The sequence below is a fragment of the Bos javanicus genome, chromosome 26 (genome assembly GCF_032452875.1).
Source record: "Bos javanicus breed banteng chromosome 26, ARS-OSU_banteng_1.0, whole genome shotgun sequence".
In the NCBI taxonomy this organism is placed as follows: domain Eukaryota; kingdom Metazoa; phylum Chordata; class Mammalia; order Artiodactyla; family Bovidae; genus Bos; species Bos javanicus.
In genome coordinates, this window is record NC_083893.1 from 48677701 (window position 1) to 48695632 (window position 17932).

The following is a 17932-nucleotide window of genomic DNA, read 5'->3' on the forward strand; positions in this document are numbered from 1 at the left end:
AGCCGAGGCAGGGCGGGCCTGCCTCCCCACGCGGTGTCAGCCATGGGCTGGCCTTGCCAGGCAGCTCACGCCTAAGTGTCTGCTGACAACGCCGGTATTATTACGATCACTCTTGTGCAGACGAGGACTCTGCGGCCCGGAGACAGAACGGCTGTCTGTTCTGTCAGCTTCCCCATGGGGTGCTCGGCCTGTGCAGGTGCCCCTCTGGGCGTGTCTCCATGATGAACCCCCTTAACCCTCCCCACAGGGCGCTGCGGGTCGTCCGAGCTTTATAGATGAGGAAACCGAGGTGTGGAGGGCTTCAAACGTTCATCTGAGGCCACGCAGCAGGAAAGCGGGTCGCCGGCTCCAGGCTCCAGTGATGAGAGGCACAAATGGGACCCTTTCCAGGCAGAGGGCGGTTCCAACCCCTCCTGCCCCCTCCCCGTGGCAAGTCAGGCAGGTCGGCCGGGCTGGGCGAGGCTCTCTGCCCACCACCTCACTCGATCCCGGCTGAGGCCAGCGGGGAAGGTGGCGTCAGTCCCCACACGTGGCTGGGCCCTGGGCCACCTTTGGTTTCCACACGCTGCAGACAAGCATCAGGGGGCGTCACGGGGCGTGGGGCCATCATGGGTGCTGGGGCTGTGCGCCCCCCGAGCAGACTCAGCGGCACTGCAGGGCAGCTCCGCGAGCCCTTCCTTGAATGAGCTGTGTGTAGCTTTGCTTCTTTATTGATTTTGCTGCCTCGTTTTGCCAGGTTTTCCCCAGGACTTTACCATAATCATGTTTTCTAGTCAGGCTGATGATGTCTCCCTTAAGAGGTATTAATATCGGAATAAATTGTTCTTAAGGTGCATCTACTTATGAAATAAACCATAACAAGCACACTGCAGTGTTCCACGGAGCACAGTACACATCATAATACGTAGGGGACTCTCGGTGTTCACGCTTAGTTCTGACTTCCCCCAGTCAGTCTGCGAGGGCCAGGATGCCTTTCTAGGACAATCTCTGCCAGTCAGGAAAACCCAGCGACGCTTTGTCCAAATGAGGTGGGGTGCTCGGCCGGAGCAGCCTGGGTGGTCAGTCGGGCCCTGGGAGCCCTCTGCACAGGAAGAAGGTGCAGAGCATTTTTGAGATCTTCGTCCCCCCGGCCCATTGGAGAGTTCACTGCGTAAACCCCGAAACCCCTGCTTCAGGAGGACGTCCCTGCGTGGGAAGCTCTCGTCTTTAATGGTAGGTGTCAAATGCATCGCCGTATCTAAATATTCATCATTAAGTATTAAACATTGTTCTAAATAGCACTGTGAAATGCAAACGAGAGCAGCTGTGTAATATCTTAATATAAAATGTATTAAATCCGTTGCCCCAAACTTTCCAACCTCACTGCAAAGCTGTGCACTCACCACTAGCAAACATAGATGTGTCAGAGCTGGGCCGCCTCTTCTGGGAGTCAAAATGTCGGGGCAGTGGGCACGCAGGAAGGATGGTGGGGCTGGGGGGACCAGCCACCGTCACCCGGGATAATGGGAAATGAGGCTTTGCCTGCTTTGTGCCCCCTGCCTCAGAAAAACTACTGCCTCAGTTAAAAGAACCCTCAGGCTTCGCCATCACAGGAAACCCAGGTGCCTCCACGCCAGAGACCCCGGGGCTCCTGCAGTGTGGGCAGGGCAGGGTGAGCGGCTGGCCAGAGCTGCAGGGTCCACAGCTCTGTGCAGAGAGGACCTGCAGGCAGCTGGGCCCCCGCCATCCTGGGCCACTGGGAGATGCACCCCAAAAGGACCCCTAAGGATGCACCCCAAAGGAAAGAGCACTCAGGGGCTGGTCAGAGTCTTGGAGGCCTTGATTCAGGTACATGGATACTCAGAGCTGTCTCTGTGGGACCTCTGCCGACCACGAGGAGCTCGGGACTGGGCGGGTGGGTGGAGCCAGCACGCAGGGCTAGTTACCTGGTGGGTTGGTTGGTTAGCTGACCCATCAGGTGCTCCCTGCTCCCCCTGCACAGCATCGCTCACACCCGGGCGTCGCCCTGGAAAAGATGTCACCTGGCCGTGGTGCGTCTTTCTGTTGTTCTTGTTGTTCTTTCTTCTTATTATTATTTAATTTATTTATTTTAATTAGAGGCTAATTACTTTACCATATTATTGGTTTTGCCATACATCAGCATGAGTCCACGACAGGTGTACACGTGTCCCCATCCTGAACCCCCTCCCACCTCCCTCCCCGGACCACCCCTCTGGGTCATCGCAGTGGAAACATGTGTCATATCATATAAGAAACAAATCGCCAGTCCAGGTTTGATGCCATGGTGCATCTTAAGCAAGGTCGCCCGCCCCACCCCCATGCCTGCAGGACGTTCGGAAGCCGCTACTGCACTCGGGGCTTCTCCTCCCCCGTCCCGATGCTGCCCTCTGCTCCTCAGGGCCGCCTGCACGTGGTACCTGCTCCATAAGCCTCCTGGACCATTGTAAGAACAAGTGGATGTCACACATGGCCTGCGAGAGAGCTCACGAGTGTGGGCCCCGCCCTACCTTCAGCGTTAAACGCCTGTGAGAGAGCTCACGAGTGTGGGCCCCGCCCCACCTTCAGTGTTAAACGTGAACACACTACTTGACACATTTTCAACACGATGCACAACAGGAAACGTGTTTTACGCTGGGCCGGTCCTCTCGTATTTATATTTCTGTGCGTGCCGTGCTCAGTCACTCAGTCGTGCCCGACTCCTTGCAACCACATGGACTGTAGCCCACCAGGCTCCTCTGTCTATAGGGATTCTCCAGGCAAGAATGCTGGAGTGGGTTGCCATGCCCTCCTGCAATGGATCTTCCCTTGTCAGGGATTGAACCCAAGTCTCCTGCATTGCACATGAATTCTTTACCATCTGAGCCACGTACTCTCTAAGATGCACTTTTAACATTTTCCCATCTCTGACATGCACCATCTTACAATCAAAGGCACCGTCTCGCAGTGAAATGCTGCCCGGCACCCTCCTCACTAATGGTACCATGTGGGGTGAATTTCCTTCTTCTTAACAGTGATTCAGCATTGGATGAAAGGATTTTGAGTGCAGAAAAGCACCCAAGCAGGGCAGCCGATTTGGATTTTGTGCTGAACCCAGAATTCAATATTAGCAAAGCAAATACTCATCATTGGGAGAATGATGGGGAGGTCCCAAGTTTCTTTTGCAAAACAGCTACCCAGCACTTTGGGAACCTGAAGGAGGGAAGAGGCCCTCAAGGAGACGAGGCTGGGTTGTGTTTGGTGACCAGGACTCGAGCTGAAGGACTGACCACACCCCTCCCAGCAGCGTAGCCCGAGGCAGGAGAAGTGGCTGAGGCCTCGGAGTTGATGAGGAACTCAGGGCACCAGGAAGCTGCTGGGACTGACGCTGGGGTGTCAGACGTCTGTCATTAATGCCTTTATCACAGTTGAGTCGCGTATTTTCTTTCTTGCTGCTGCTGCTGCTAAGTCACTTCAGTCGTGTCCGACTCTGTGCGACCCCATAGACGGCAGCCCACCAGGCTCCTCCGTCCCTGGGATTCTCCAGGCAAGAACACTGGAGTGGGTTGCCATTTCCTTCTCCAATGCATGAAAGTGAAAAGTGAAAGTGAAGTTGCTCAGTCGTGTCCAACTCTTAGCGACCCCATGGACTGCAGCCCACCAGGCTCCTCCATCCACGGGATTTTCCAGGCAAGAGTACTGGAGTGGGTTGCCATTGCCTTCTCCGGTTTTCTTTCTTAGTTGTTCATAAAATCATCGTAGAGTAGGCCCTCCAGATCCACGGGTTTGGGATCTGTAGAGTGAATCAGTCGCAAGTAGAATTCCATTGTACATAAGGGCTGTGTGCATCCTTGATCAGGTACGTACAGAGGTCCTGGAGCCCATCCCCAGAAGATACCCAAGTTGTACATCCTACAACTCCTAGCACTTAGACTGATGAGCGGAAAGATGCTTAACTAACAAAGGTCTTGGAAACCAGTACCTTTAGTGCATGACTCACTGCTGAACATTCTCTATTTCATTCTACTTCATTGTCTGAAGCTTCTGGCCGTAACCCACTACACTGACCTCCCGGCCCACTGCCGTCTGCGATTTGAGAAGACGATGCGGGCAGCCCTCTCCTCCGCTGCACACGGGAAACCGCCCCCTCTCCGGGAGGAGGGAGAGAGGCAGGGAGTCTGAACCAACGCCGTCTGACAAAAACACAACGCGCACAACCGGAGCAGGCACGTCCCTGACGGCCCAGTGGCTGAGACGCCATGCTCCCAGTGCAGGGCCCCAGCTCGATCCCGGGCAGGGAGCTGGATCCCACACGTCACAGCTAAGAGTTCGAGCGCCACAACTAAAAGATCCCACATGCCCCAACTCAGGTCTGGGTCAGCCAAAAGAAGTAAACAAATATTAGGGGAAAAGAACAAGAGCCACAGGCACAGCTGAAAATTTCCCAGTAGCCACACGAAAAGTGTAAAAAGGAGTAGGTGAAATTATTTTTGATACTATATTTCATTTAACCCAACATATTAAAATATGCCACCTTAATATGCAAACATACGCAAAAATTCTCAATGAGCTATTTTACACCCTTGTCTTCATACTGAGTGTGTGAATCTGGTGCGGGCTGACACTTACAGCCCATCTTTGTTCAGACAAGACAGCTTTCAAGTGTCTCCCTGTTGGAGGGCACAGCTCTGGAGCTGGGGTGAGCAAAGCTGCCAGGGAGAGGGCCGAGTGACACGTTTTAGATTCTGCCAGTCGACGGTCTTTGGCCCAACTCCTCAACCCGGCCTCTGTCGTGTGGAAGCAGAAAGCAGACACGGAGGACACCTGCATGTCTTCAGTCGTGCTCCGTGACAACGTGTTTACAAGAACAGACTTGTCCCAAGGGCCAGAGTTTGCCAACTGCTGATGTGGGTCATTCCAGGCCTGAAGCCAGCACATCTCAGACTCTCCAGCTCGAGCCAAAGAACCCTTGTTTACTGTTGGCCCAGTGAGTAAAAGTGAAAGTCACTCCGTTATGTCCAACTCTTTGCGACTATACAGTCCATGGAATTCTCCAGGCCAGAATCCTCGAGTGGGTAGCCTTTCCCTTCTCTAGGGGATCTTCCCAACCCAGGAATCAAACCAGGGTCTCCTGCATTGCAGGTGGATTCTTTCCTAGCTGAGCTACCAGGGAAGCCCAAGAATACTGCAGTGGGTAGCCTATCCTTTCTCCAGTGGATCTTCCCGACTCAGGAATCAAACTGGGGTCTCTTGCATTCCAGGCAGATTCTTTACTAGCTGAGCTACTAGGAAAGCCAGGTCATCAAAATTCCCACTGAAGCTCTGCCGTTTCAGGCTCCGCGAACCGAGGCCCTAGGTGGCCCTCCTCTGGGGCAGTTCCCTCCCCTTTCTGCTCACCCCTCAGCCTGCATGGGCCTTGCCCCCTCCCCATCCACGTTCTTTCCTAGATCTCAGCATCACCTTTCCTCCCCTGCTCTCCCCATCTCCCCTTCTCTTCCAGGAGGTCAACAGCTGAGTTCTGCTCCCTTTGAAGAGTGTGTGGGGATGTGAGGTTGACTTCATGAAAGTTCATCGTCTCTGGTGGTCCAAGAACTCCCAACCCAGGGAGCAGGGAGGGCTGTGGCACTGGTCTAGGGCAAGCTGGCCAGTCAGATGGGAATGGCCCTCTGAAGGCACGGGCTTTCCAGGTCTACAGAACAGCTGTCACTGTGTCCCCCGTCCCGGATGCCTGCAGGGCCTGGGAGGACCTGCTGGACCCAGCCCGGCAGCATCTCTCATGGCTCCACATTGGCCAAATGGCTCCAGCAGCTGACTTTGGCTCCAGGCCAGGCACTCGCCCAGGCCTACAGGAAAGGGTTTCCAAGTGACCAACATTAGCCTGTGCTGTGATACGCTCAGTCACTCAGTCGTGTCCAACTCTGTGGTTGCATGGACTGTAGCCCACCAGGTTCCTGTGTCTATGGGGATTCTCCAGGCAAGAATACTGGACTGGGTTGCCACGCCCTCCTCCAGGGGATCTTCCCAACCCAACCCAGGGATCGAACCCGAGTCTCCCACATTGCAGGCAGATCCTTTACCATCTGAGCCACCAGAGAAGCCCAAACATTAGCCTGATGGCTTCTAAATGCCATCCCGGAGCCAAGCAAGCCCTGAGTGACGGTGGCAGGAGGCAGACCTTCCAGATTTACCTGCCAATCCCTCACCTTTCCATGGGCAATTCCTTGTCCTCAACTGCCCTCCCACAACAGGGCGGGGGGTCATGGGGGACCTGGCCGATGAGTCTCTGCCCTGAGGTTTTGGACTTGGAGTGCTGTTGACCCACTTGGGGGCCACTGGCAGTCACATGGGGAAGGCTGATGTGAAGCAAGTGTGAAGGAAGCCAAGTGCAGGGAGCAGAGGGGCAGCTGGAGGGACCAGAGGCACCGGTGGCCAGGGATGTCCCATCCAGGCCTGGCTCATTCTTGCTCTTTAGGGCCAAGTGGCTCTTGGACACGACTCCAGGTCCTAGCGATAAGTGCCTGTCTGCTTAGCCAGCTCCCATTTCGTCCCAACCACTTGCAGACAAACGAGTCCTATTAAGTTGTGATTAAACAAGTGCGATCTAACCTGAGTGGTCAAAGGCGCAATAAATGTAGAGGCGAGAAAGGGCCAGGAGCGGCTGGGGGACCACAGCCTCAGGAGCCCCGTTCTGATCTGTGGCCCCGCCATCCTGGGCTTGGTTTTGCCACCCCTGCCCGGGGGAGAAAGCGCCTGCTTGCCTTCTGTCCCTAGGGAAAGGAGCAAGAAAAGAAACACCTTCAGAAAACATGGGACTTAATATCACATGCTGCTTTGGGGTATTTCAGGGGTGAATGGCAGAGTGAGAAATAAGTCCCCCCCAAGCTGGGGCAAAGGGGACTGCTGTTCACAACAAACCTCCGGCACAGGTTGAACAGTGTCTCCCCAAACCTCTCACGTCTACCAGGACCATGGAGGTGATGATGTTCAGACATAGATCTCTGCAGGTGTAGTTGGTTAAGATGACGTTGTTCTGGATGGGGGGGGGCCACATCCAGTGACTTGCGTCTTTGTAAGGAGAAGACGGGCACAAAGGGACAGAACACGCAGGGGAGACGGCCACGTGACGAGGAGGCAGCTGTGACCCGTGGAACCCCGGCCACCGGCAGGAAGGGCCCATGCAGCGTCCTGAGGCCTCGGCCCTGACCACACCGGGACTTCTGCCCCCCAGACTGCGAGAGAACAGAGATTCTGTTGTTTTAAGGAAGGCTTCTTCCTCTGGACTCCCTTTGCCTCATGCAGAGGCCGCTTCAATGACGGCCTCTGAGGGCGTCAGTGCCCGAGTCTACATCTGCGTCCCTCGCCCGCTGAGCTCCTGGTGGTGACCCTGGCCCCCGCCACCTGCACGCCTGGCTGGAGAGACATCTCCTGAGTGGGTGGCCAAGTCCGCTCATGGGTGGAGCAAACCTCGGACACATTTAAGGAAACAGCAGGTGGGGCTTCGCTGACAAAGCCGGGATCTGAATTGTTCCTGTTGATCATGTGCTTGACGTACATCAGCCATGCTGCAGACTCCTGTTGCCTGGTGGATTCATCTCTCCTGCTCTGATCCCCATTTGCTGGGTCAGGTGACGGAGGCCCAGCAAGTCCATGGTGACCCTGGCATCCCTGCCAGGAGCCGGGACCTTCAAGCGGCAACTGAGGTTACAGGAGGTCATGAGGTCATCCACCAGGACTGGCATCCTTATGCGAAGAGACACGGGAACACAGAGAAGAGACCTGGGAGGACGCACACGTGAAGACGCAGGAGAAGGCGGCGTCCACAGGCAGGGACAGAGCCTCAGGGGACCCAGCCCTGCCCACACCTTGGCCTTGACCTTCCAGTCGCTTGGACTGTGAGAAGATCCATTTCTTTGCTTAAGCCCCCAGGCTGTGGCCCTTTGTTACAGCTGCCCTAGCAGACAAATACTCAAGCCTCCCTGATCTTATTTGTCCTTAACATTCAGTTTTTAACATAGATTCGTTGATTTTCTGCCATCTTCCAAGATGGATATCAGATCAGATCAGTTGCTCAGTCGTGTCCAACTCTTTGCGACCACATGAATTGCAGCACGCCAGGCCTCCCTGTCCATCACCAACTCCTGGAGTTCACTCAGACTCACGTCCATCGAGTCAGTGATGCCATCCAGCCATCTCATCCTCTGTCGTCCCCTCCTCCTCCTGCCCCCAATCCCTCCCAGGATCAGAGTCTTTTCCAATGAGTCAACTCTTCGCATGAGGTGGCCAAAGTACTGGAGTTTCAGCTTTAGCATCATTCGTTCCAAAGAAATCCCAGGGCTGATCTCCTTTAGGATGGACCAGTTGGATCTCCTTGTAGTCCAAGGGACTCTCAAGAGTCTTCTCCACACCACAGTTCAAAAGCATCAATTCTTCGGCGCTGAGCTTTCTTCACAGTCCAACTCTCATATCCATACATGACCACAGGGAAAACCATAGCCTTGACTAGACGGACCTTTGTTGGCAAAGTAATGTCTCTGCTTTTGAATATGCTATCTAGGTTGGTCATAACTTTCCTTTAAGATGGATATAAGTGTTTCAAAATCTATGTCAACAGGTCGAGGGACACCATGGACGTTTTTGGAAGCCCCCTCCCTGCCCCGGGTGTGAGAACGAGGCTGTCTGTCTCCAGCACGTGGCTCAGGTGCCCAAGTTGTGCACGGTGGTCCCACGGGTGAACAGTGTCTGCTCGCAGCCCTGATGGTGGGTCACCGGGGAGAAGATGTCACGACCCCACGTGGACGGGTCACAGGTGTCGTGTCCGGGGCGTTGGCAGTGTTCCTCGGGCTTCACACGCTTGCCTGGTTCACAGCAGAGGGTTCTGACCTCTGAGCGCTTCAAGTCCTTCACCCACAAAATCTAGGAGGCACCCCCATGCCCTTGCAGAGAGTTCTGTCAGGCAATTCCAAGGGATGTTCATAAGGGAGACTTTTCCTCTCTCTTTGGAAACGCACTTGGAAAGGGTTGTGTGGATGAGGCTGGGGATTCCAAATGCTCCCAATTACTGGAACATTCCCCTAATTTGAAATATTTTCCCCTCAAGCTCCCGAGGATTCGTGCAAACGTTCCCAGCGTTCAGGTTTGGATGCTGGTGGGAAGCGGAGCAGGTAATTCAGCGTTCTGTTAAGGTGATAAAGACCTCCCCGCGCACAGAGAAATACAGAAACAGGGCACGGGCCCGGCAGTCAGCAGCTAAAACGTTGCCTTGTGGGCCTCAGTGAGGAAGAGGCCTGCTAGTCCCACGGATGCACGGAGGGGACTCCAGTGATCCAGGACCCCGTGCTGGGGTCCTCCGGGCTTAACTCCTCCTCCAGCGATGCTCCTGGGCAGGGGAGGGCTTGTCTGGGGACTTGCCCACACCTGACCCTCGCTGGCCATAAAGGAGGCCCCGTGAAGCCCCAGACCACTGAGTGTGAACAAGTGCCCGTGGCAAGGACTCCAGGCCCAAGATGTGCCAGAGACCACCGATGTCTGCCAGCAGGAGGCACGTTCCCTTGTGACATCGGCTGACCACACAGAACAGTGGGGCACAGTGACTCGCAGCGTCCCAGCCGCTCACAGGACTAAGGAGTCCTGAGTGAGGGGAGAGCCGCATGCCCTCACCCCCAATTCCTTCGTACCATCCACCATGCTTGCAGCCCTCGGGGCTGTGAGATGAATGTGGAATGGTGGTCTAGGGGATTGCAGGGCAACTGAGAAAGGGGGAGTTCATTCGTGGGAACAGTTTTCCTTTTGCAAGATGAGCAGCTTTGGAGACTGACTGCACAGTCGTGCGAACGTACTCAGGCCTGGTAAATTACACCAAAGATACTGAACTTTAAGTGTGCGCGCGTGCTCAGTCGCTCAGTCGTGTCCTACTCTTTGCGACCCCATAGACTGTAGCCCACCAGGCTCCTCTGTCCATGGGATTCTCCAGGCAAGAATATTGGAGTGGGTTGCCATGCCCTCCTCCAGGATGTTAAGTGTATTTCCCCATAATTAAAAATAAATTTAAAATAACAAGACCCAGCTATAACAGTCATCTTAAGTAGGTTCCTTTAAAATAGTTACTTGAAATATGAAAACTTGGGCTGAGCATAAATCGATGGAAAAAGACCTACCCTGAAACCAGGAAGCAAAGAGAGCTGGTGTGGTTACACCAAAATCACACAAAATAGAACTCAAGAGAGCCGTACAAGAGAGAAGGAGGGGCATCCCCAGAACTCTGGGCTCTGGGCTCGTCAGGCACATGGACTCAGAGCTGGAACCCCGATCACCACCTGTCCATAGGTAGTGTCTCTGCCTGCTTTCCTGCTCTGACCCCTGCACCCCAGGTCAGGCAGAGCGGTGGGCTGACCCCTGCACCCCAGCTCGCTGGGAGACAAGCTTTGGCCATGTGTCAGGACGGATGCCCGGCAACATCACGAGAGCTGGCCCTGCTCCCAGGCTCGCCCCCAGCCGGCCTGCTCGGGCCCAGCGCCCCAGACTCGCAAACAGCATTCCAGGTGCAGCCCAGAGTGAAAACCAGAGGGGCTGGGCAGCAGTGGCCAGGCCTGCCAGGGCCAGGGAGCTCCTGGAGGCTGTGCCCTGGGACGCAGAGGGACGTGGGAGAAGGGGACAGCCCCAGTCCTCAGTCTGGGGTTTTCCTTCCTGTCTTTAGTCAAGGTAGGTAATGGCGTGTGAGAAGTGGACTCAGCCTGATGTGTCTGCCCCTTGGGGCTCTGAGCAGGGTGGAGGGGTGTGCACGCCCCTCACTCAGTACTCAGGGCTGTGGTGGAAACAGCATAAGGTCTTCAGGGTTTATCTGTGTTGTAGGTTGTGTCAGGATTTCCTTTCTTTTTAAGGCTGAATAGTGTTTCCTTTGGAGAAGTCAATGGCACCCCACTCCAGTACTCTTGCCTGGAAAATCTCATGGATGGAGGAGCCTGGTAGGCTGCAGTCCGTGGGGTCACAAGGAGTTGGGCACGACTGAGCGACTTCACTTTCACTTTTCACTTTCATGCACTGGAGAAGGAAATGGCAACCCACTCCAGTGTTCTTGCCTAGAGAACCCCAGGGACGGCGGAGCCTGGTGGGCTGCCGTCTATGGGGTCACGCAGAGTTGGACGTGACTGAAGCAACTCAGCAGCAGCAGTGTTTCCCTATATGTAACGGGCCGTGTACATGTAAAACGCACCATGCTTTGTTTCTCCTTCCCTCCACTGATTGACAGATGGGCTGTCACCCTCGTTACTAATGCTGCTGTGAATATAGCATCTGTTCATGGCCTTGACTTCCATTCTTTTCGGTATGTATGCAGAAGTGGCATTGCTGGATCATATGTAACTCTATTTTTGAGTTTTGAGCAATCACCACAGTGTTGTACATTGTAAACAGCTGCCCCTGACGGTGCACAAGGACTCTAACTTCACATCCTTGCAACCTGTCCCTTCCTGGGTTTTTGACTGTAGCACCCCAGTGAGTACGAGGTGTGGGCCTGGCTTTTTAAAGTCCATTCTGACAACGTCTGGCTTTTAATTGGCATGATTAGTTCACTAAAATTTAACATGATTTTTGACGTGGTTGGATTTAGGTCTGCTGGTTTATTATTTATTTTCTCTTTGTCGTCTTTGTTTTGTGCGCCTCTGCTCCTCATTTTCTGCCTTCTTCTGGGTTTCTTGAATATTTTTTTAAAAAATCCGCTTTAATTATCTATGTATTTTACCTCTATCTCCGTACCTTACCCTGTTGGCTCAGTGAAGAATCTGCCTGCAATGCAGGAGACATGCATTTGACCCCTGGGTCAGGAAGATCCCCTGGAGAATGAAATGGAAACCCACTCCAGTATTCTTGCCTGGAGAATCCCATGGACAGAGGAGCCTGGCAGGCTACAGTCCATGGGGTCACAAAGACTCAGACACGACTGAGCAACTAACACTGTACCTTAGACTATTAGTTGTTGCTTAGGGATTAAAATATACACAATACCTCCTTGACTTTTCAGTCTAGTTAGAGTTAATACTGTGCCAGCCTTATAACTTTATCGGTCCATATGTAACCCCAGACCTTTAATCTGTAGTTGTCATGTGTATTATATCCATATACATAATAAACTGCAGAAGACAATGTTATAATTCTTTGCTTTAAACAGTCATATATTTTAAAGAAATGAAGATTTCAAAATTCATTTACATTTTCCCATGTATTTCCCAGTTTTGACATTCTTCGTTACTGCCCTAAAATCCAAATTCCTAACTGGCATCGTTTCCCTTAAAGAACTTCTTTTAGTATTTCTCATAAGTAGCAACAATTTCTCCAAGTATTATTTAATCCGAAAATGTTTTCCCTGGTGAAGGGACGCTGTCCCTGGACTCCTAGGTTTAATGGGTTTGTCTTTCAGAATCAGACATGTTCCACTGCCTGCTGGCTTCCATAGTTTCCAATGGGAAGTCTGCAGTCACCCAAATCCTATTTTTGCATAGTATATGTACATCAGTTCAGTTCAGTTCAGTTCAGTCACTCAGTCGTGTCCGACTCTTTGCAACCCCATGAATCGCAGCACACCAGGCCTCCCTGTCCATGACCAACTCCCGGCGTCCACTCAGACTCACGTCCATTGAGTCCATGATGCCATCCAGCCATCTCATCCTCTGTCATCCCCTTCTCCTCCTGCCCCCAATCCCTCCCAGCATCAGAGTCTTTTCCAATGAGTCAACTGTTCACATGAGGTGGCCAAAGTACTGGAGTTTGAGCTTTAGCATCATTCCTTCCAAAGAAATCCCAGGGCTGATCTCCTTTAGGATGGACCAGTTGGATCTCCTTACAGTCCAAGGGACTCTCAAGAGTCTTCTCCAACACCACAGTTCAAAAGCATCAATTCTTCGGCACTCAGCCTTCTTCACAGTCCAACTCTCATATCCATACATGACCACAGGAAAAACCATAGCCTTGACTAGACAGACTTTTGTTGGCAAAGTGATGTCTCTGCTTTTGAATACGCTGTCTAGGTTGATCATAACTTTTCTTCCAAGGAGTAAGTGTCTTTTAATTTCATGGCTGCAGTCACCATCTGCAGTGATTTTGGAGCCCAGAAAAATAAAGTCTGACACTGTTTCCACTGTTTCCCCATCTATTTCCCATGAAGTGATGGGACCAGATGCCATGATCTTCGTTTTCTGAATGTTGAGCTTTAAGCCAACTTTTTCACTCTCCTCTTTCACTTTTATCAAGAGGCTCTTTAGTTACACACACATATACAATGTGTGTAGTTCGGTCTTCCCTAGTGGCTCAGATGGTATCTGTGTATAGTTTTTCTTTGGCTGCTTCAGAGACCTGCTTTCTTATTTCTATTTATCCTGTTTGGGGTTGACTGAGCTTTTTGAAACTCAAATTTATATCTTTCACCTAATTAAGGAAATTTCTTGGCCACTATAACTTTGAATGTTTTTTCTCCTACATATCTGTGTTTTGTCTCCTCTTGGGACTCAAATTTCATGTGTTAGACCTTTTGATTTTGTCCTAGAGGTTTCCAATAATAATTCCTTCATTATTTTCAATCTGTTTTCTCTCTCTTCTTCAGATTAGATTGTTGATATTCATCTATAGTGAAGTTCACTGACTCTTTATTCTGTTATCTCCATTCTGGTAATAAGCTAATCTCCTCCATTTTTAATTTCAAATACTGTATTTTTTCATTTCTAGAATTTCTTTGTGGTTCTTATGTTTACATTTCTATTTCTTAGTTGAGATTTCTTATCTCTTCTTTCACTGATAGCATATTTTTCTTTACTTAATTGAGTATAGCTGTAATATCTTCTTAACAGTCATCTCCTAAATCCAACATCTTGGGATCATCTCAGGATTATTCTCAGTGGATTGACTTTGTCTTGAGCCTGGGTCACATTTTCCTGTGGGTTTTTTGTGGTTTTTTTTTTTTTTTCATATCTCAAGTGATTTTAGATTGTATCCTGAATGCCATGTGTTGGGACTGTTGTGCTGCAGAAATCCTGGAGTCTACTCTAATCCTCCAGAGAATGTTGACTTTTTTGTTTGTTAGTTTGGGTAGACAATTAACATGATTGGATTCAAACTGCAAACTTTGTGTCTTTAGCATCAGCTCAAATCACAGTACAGATCTTCTATTTTAGCTAAACTGCCTTGAGTCTGCCAACAACCCTGTGTGGGTCAGGGACCAGTCAGAGATTTGGGTAGAGTTTTCTTTTATTTTGCAGAGTTTTTAGTTTTTATGTGCAAGAGGGTTACGTCCAGTAGGAGTTTACTTGGCTGTACCTGCATGCTTCTTTCTAAAGCAGAGGTGTTTTGTACGCCTGTCACAAAGCTGGGAGGCCTCTGAGCAGGTAACTTAGTGATGGGTAGAAACACCTTCAGAAGAGATTAAGGAATAAAATGCCAGCTTTGGGCAAGCCTGCCTTTATTAGTCTGCTCAGGCTGCAACCACTTTGTGGCTTAAACAACAGAAAATTATGTTCTCACTGTTCCAGAGGCTCAAAGTCCAAAAGTAGGGTGTCAACAGGTTTGTTTTTTTCTGAGGTCTCTCTTCCTTGGCATGTACTGGGTTAGCCAAAAAAGTTGATCTGGGTTTTTCTGTAACACCTAACAGAAAAATCTAAAAGAGTTTTTTGGCCAACCCAATGGATGGCCATCTTCTCCCCGCGTGTGTCTTTCCCCTCTGTGTATGTCTGTGTCCTAATCTCTTCTTATAAAGACAATGGTTGCATTGGATGGGGACCCACCCTAATAAACCTCATTTAATCCGAAATACCTTTAAAGACTCTTTCTCCAAATAGAGTCACATTCTAAATTACTGGTAGTTAGGGCTTCAGTGTATAAATTTTGAGAAGGAAGGAATTCATCCTGTTACACCACCCTTCAAAGGCTAAGGGCCACCCTCTCTTTAAAGACTGTAGTTAATTCAGTGGATCCACTCAGTGGTCCCATGCTACCCCCATATTCTGGTAAGGATGCAGGCTCTGGGAGATGCAGCCATGGAGCTGCTGAGTGGCACATCTGGTGCCCACTTCCCACGTCAGCCTGTCTGACCAGGAGCCCAATTTAGGTGTTGGGCTCTGGTCCTCCAAGCCCAGTAGGTCATGAGCACCACCAGATCTTATAACCTCCCATCACAGATTCAAAAGTACCAAGTGGGACAGTTCCTGTGTTGGACAGAGGGGTCCAGATGGCTCTGTGGGCTCTGTCTGTAGCTCAGCACTGCCTCCTGGGAGCCCCAGTAGCCTGATTCAGAGGCAGGCAGCTCTCTGAAGCTCCCAGAACCAGGGCTGGAGCCTGTTTAAAAGCCCTGCCTGGTCCCTCACCTGAGAGCAGGGCTCCTTGCTCATCAGCAGCTAACTCCATCCATGTCTCAATGGTCCATATTTGATGTCAAGACAGAGAAGTAGCTGTGGCTCCATGTGGGTGTGAATCACTATACAGTGTCTGAGTCCCTAGAGCATGGCCTGGCTTCAAGACAGCTAAACAGCTCACTCCAGGGAACAGCCACAGAAATGAAAACTTCAAGAGCTCTGCCGTCTATGGAACGGGGTTGGCTCTTCTGAGTTGCACGTGGAGGGAAGAAGCAACACCTGGAATGAACAGAATTGGAATGTTTTGGAAAACTTGGCTTCAGTGTCATTTCCTTCTCCAGGGGATCTTCCCCACCCAGGGATCAAACCTGGGTCTCCTGCATTGCAGGCAGATTCTTTAGCATCTGAGCCATCAGAGAGGTTTTAAAGTGCAGACAATATTGAAGAGCACAGGCCAGCCCTGAGCCTCCAGAGAGTCTGGGTGGATGGGCGGGAGAGGATGGACAGGCAGAAAGCCTGCTGGCTGTTACAATTCTCTGCAGCCATGTTGCTGGCTCATTTTAATGTCAAAGAACACTTTTAAGCAGGCTTGATTCATGCAACCATATTGATGCAGCATATTTATGCAATTTGCCTCAATTACACTGTCTAGGGACCAGCTTGACAACCCATTCATCCCCTGGTAAAATATTTGATAAACAAAATCAGAGATGGATCACTTAAAATCCTGAATTTCACTCCCATTTCGCTCCCATTTTCTGAAAAAGGAGTCAGAGTGCTTGACCTTCTGGGAGGAGGCAGTCAGCTTTGTCCTGTGTCCCAAGAGCCTGGCCTCCCCACAGTCTGGCCACTGCCAAGTCACCCCTCGCTGAGGAGGGGCCGCCGCATGTACGCGAGTGCCTTGCCACCAGGTAACTGTAGCCCAGCATGTTGCCCGGTGTAGGTCACAACAGGAGGATGTGCAATTAAAGGGACAAAAATACCCCAAGGAAATCAACGCGGGACTTATTAATATCAGACCCGTAGGTGACAACTGTCAGACAATCGGTCAACAAGGGGCCCGTGTCTGCATGATCCCGGCTAACCCGTTATGATCTTTATGAAGTGTCCTTCTGGGGGGTCTGGATCTGCAGATATGAGGGGGAGCCCCTTCCCTTTTATTAGCAGCTAAGCTCTTTATACTTGGACCATATTGCAGCAGGTTAGAAGTCTAAGCTTTATTGTCTTATGTTATTGAAAATCCAGATTCCGGCAGGCTTCTCCCTCAGGTCACGCTTTGTCTGCGAATACATTCTCATTTTTCCATGTACAGAGACCGTCTGGAGAGAGGCAGAAAAAGATTAGGACTGTAATATACTTAAATCCAATTTATTTGCCAGGCCAGAAACTTCCACCCTCCACAATTGCTTCCAACTCAAGATGCTGTCTTTAATTCTTTCGTGACAGGGAGAAACACGGGCGCCAGCTCCGCTGGGTCCAGGCGAAGAGGAAGGACCGGGTCCTAAGGCGTCCGGGCCAGCGGGGGGCGGGGGGCCCGGAGGGGGTCCAGACTGAAGTTTCTGGTTCAGACCTTCTCATTTGTTTTTGAGAAACAAATCTTCAGTTGCGTGTCATTCATCGGAAGAGAAACGTGCTCATTAGAGAAGAAGGCAGGTCCGGAAAAGCCCGCTGGCCTGTGAGTCCTGTCCCGGCCGCTCCTTCGTGCCTGATGGCATCAGGACCACCTGGCCCCTCGCCCCAGCTCCTGCCCAGGTGTCAGCCCAACCAGCAGGGTCCCTACGGCCGCTGCCAAGGTCCACCTTAGCCTGCAGTGACTTTCCCTCCAGACTTTGCCTCTGGACACAGGCAGGAAGCCTGGGAGGGAAATGATCTGTGTGGGTTTTTTGTTAGCTAGTGTGCTCATTTTAGGACTTTCCAGGCTTTACCACGACTCAGATGGTAAAGAATCTGCCTGCAATGTAGGAGACACAGGTTTAATCCCTGGGCTGGGAAGGTCTCCTGGAGAAGGGATTGGCTACCCACTCCAGAATTCTTACCTGGGGAATCCCATGGACAGAGGAGCCTGGCGGGCTCCAGTCCTTGGGGTCAGAAAGAGTGGGACACACCTGAGCGACTAACACTTTCAGCTTTTTTGTTTGTTTGCTCAGCGTAAATGATAGGATACCAAGGCCCACAGGGCAAGTGTGGAGGGCGAGGGGGTGCCCTGGAGGTGCCCTTCCCACTCCCGCCAGGCCGAACAAAGTTGGGTCCCTGCCTTAGCCCTGGACAGCCCAGGTCGTGAATTTGGCCTGGGCGGCCCCCGATTCCTATCTACTAGCCCTGCCTAAGTCAGTCCAGTGTGGCTCAGAGCACACCGACTGTGTGTGCCCTTCCATGCCAGGCTTTGACAAAGGGAGGATGCAGAGATGGCAGCCCAGACAGAAGTGATCCACTGGGGGCCTCTGAGCTCGGGGAGGAATGGGGCGTGGGGACGGTCCCAGCGGCAGGCAGCACCTGGAGAGGAGCTTGGGAGCTGCTGCCTGGTGACCAGCTGGGGCCGGCTCGCCTGGAACATCCCTGTAAACACTGAGAGTCACGGGTCCCAGGAAACGCTCAGTTGAAGACAGATAGGGCAGTCGGCCGCC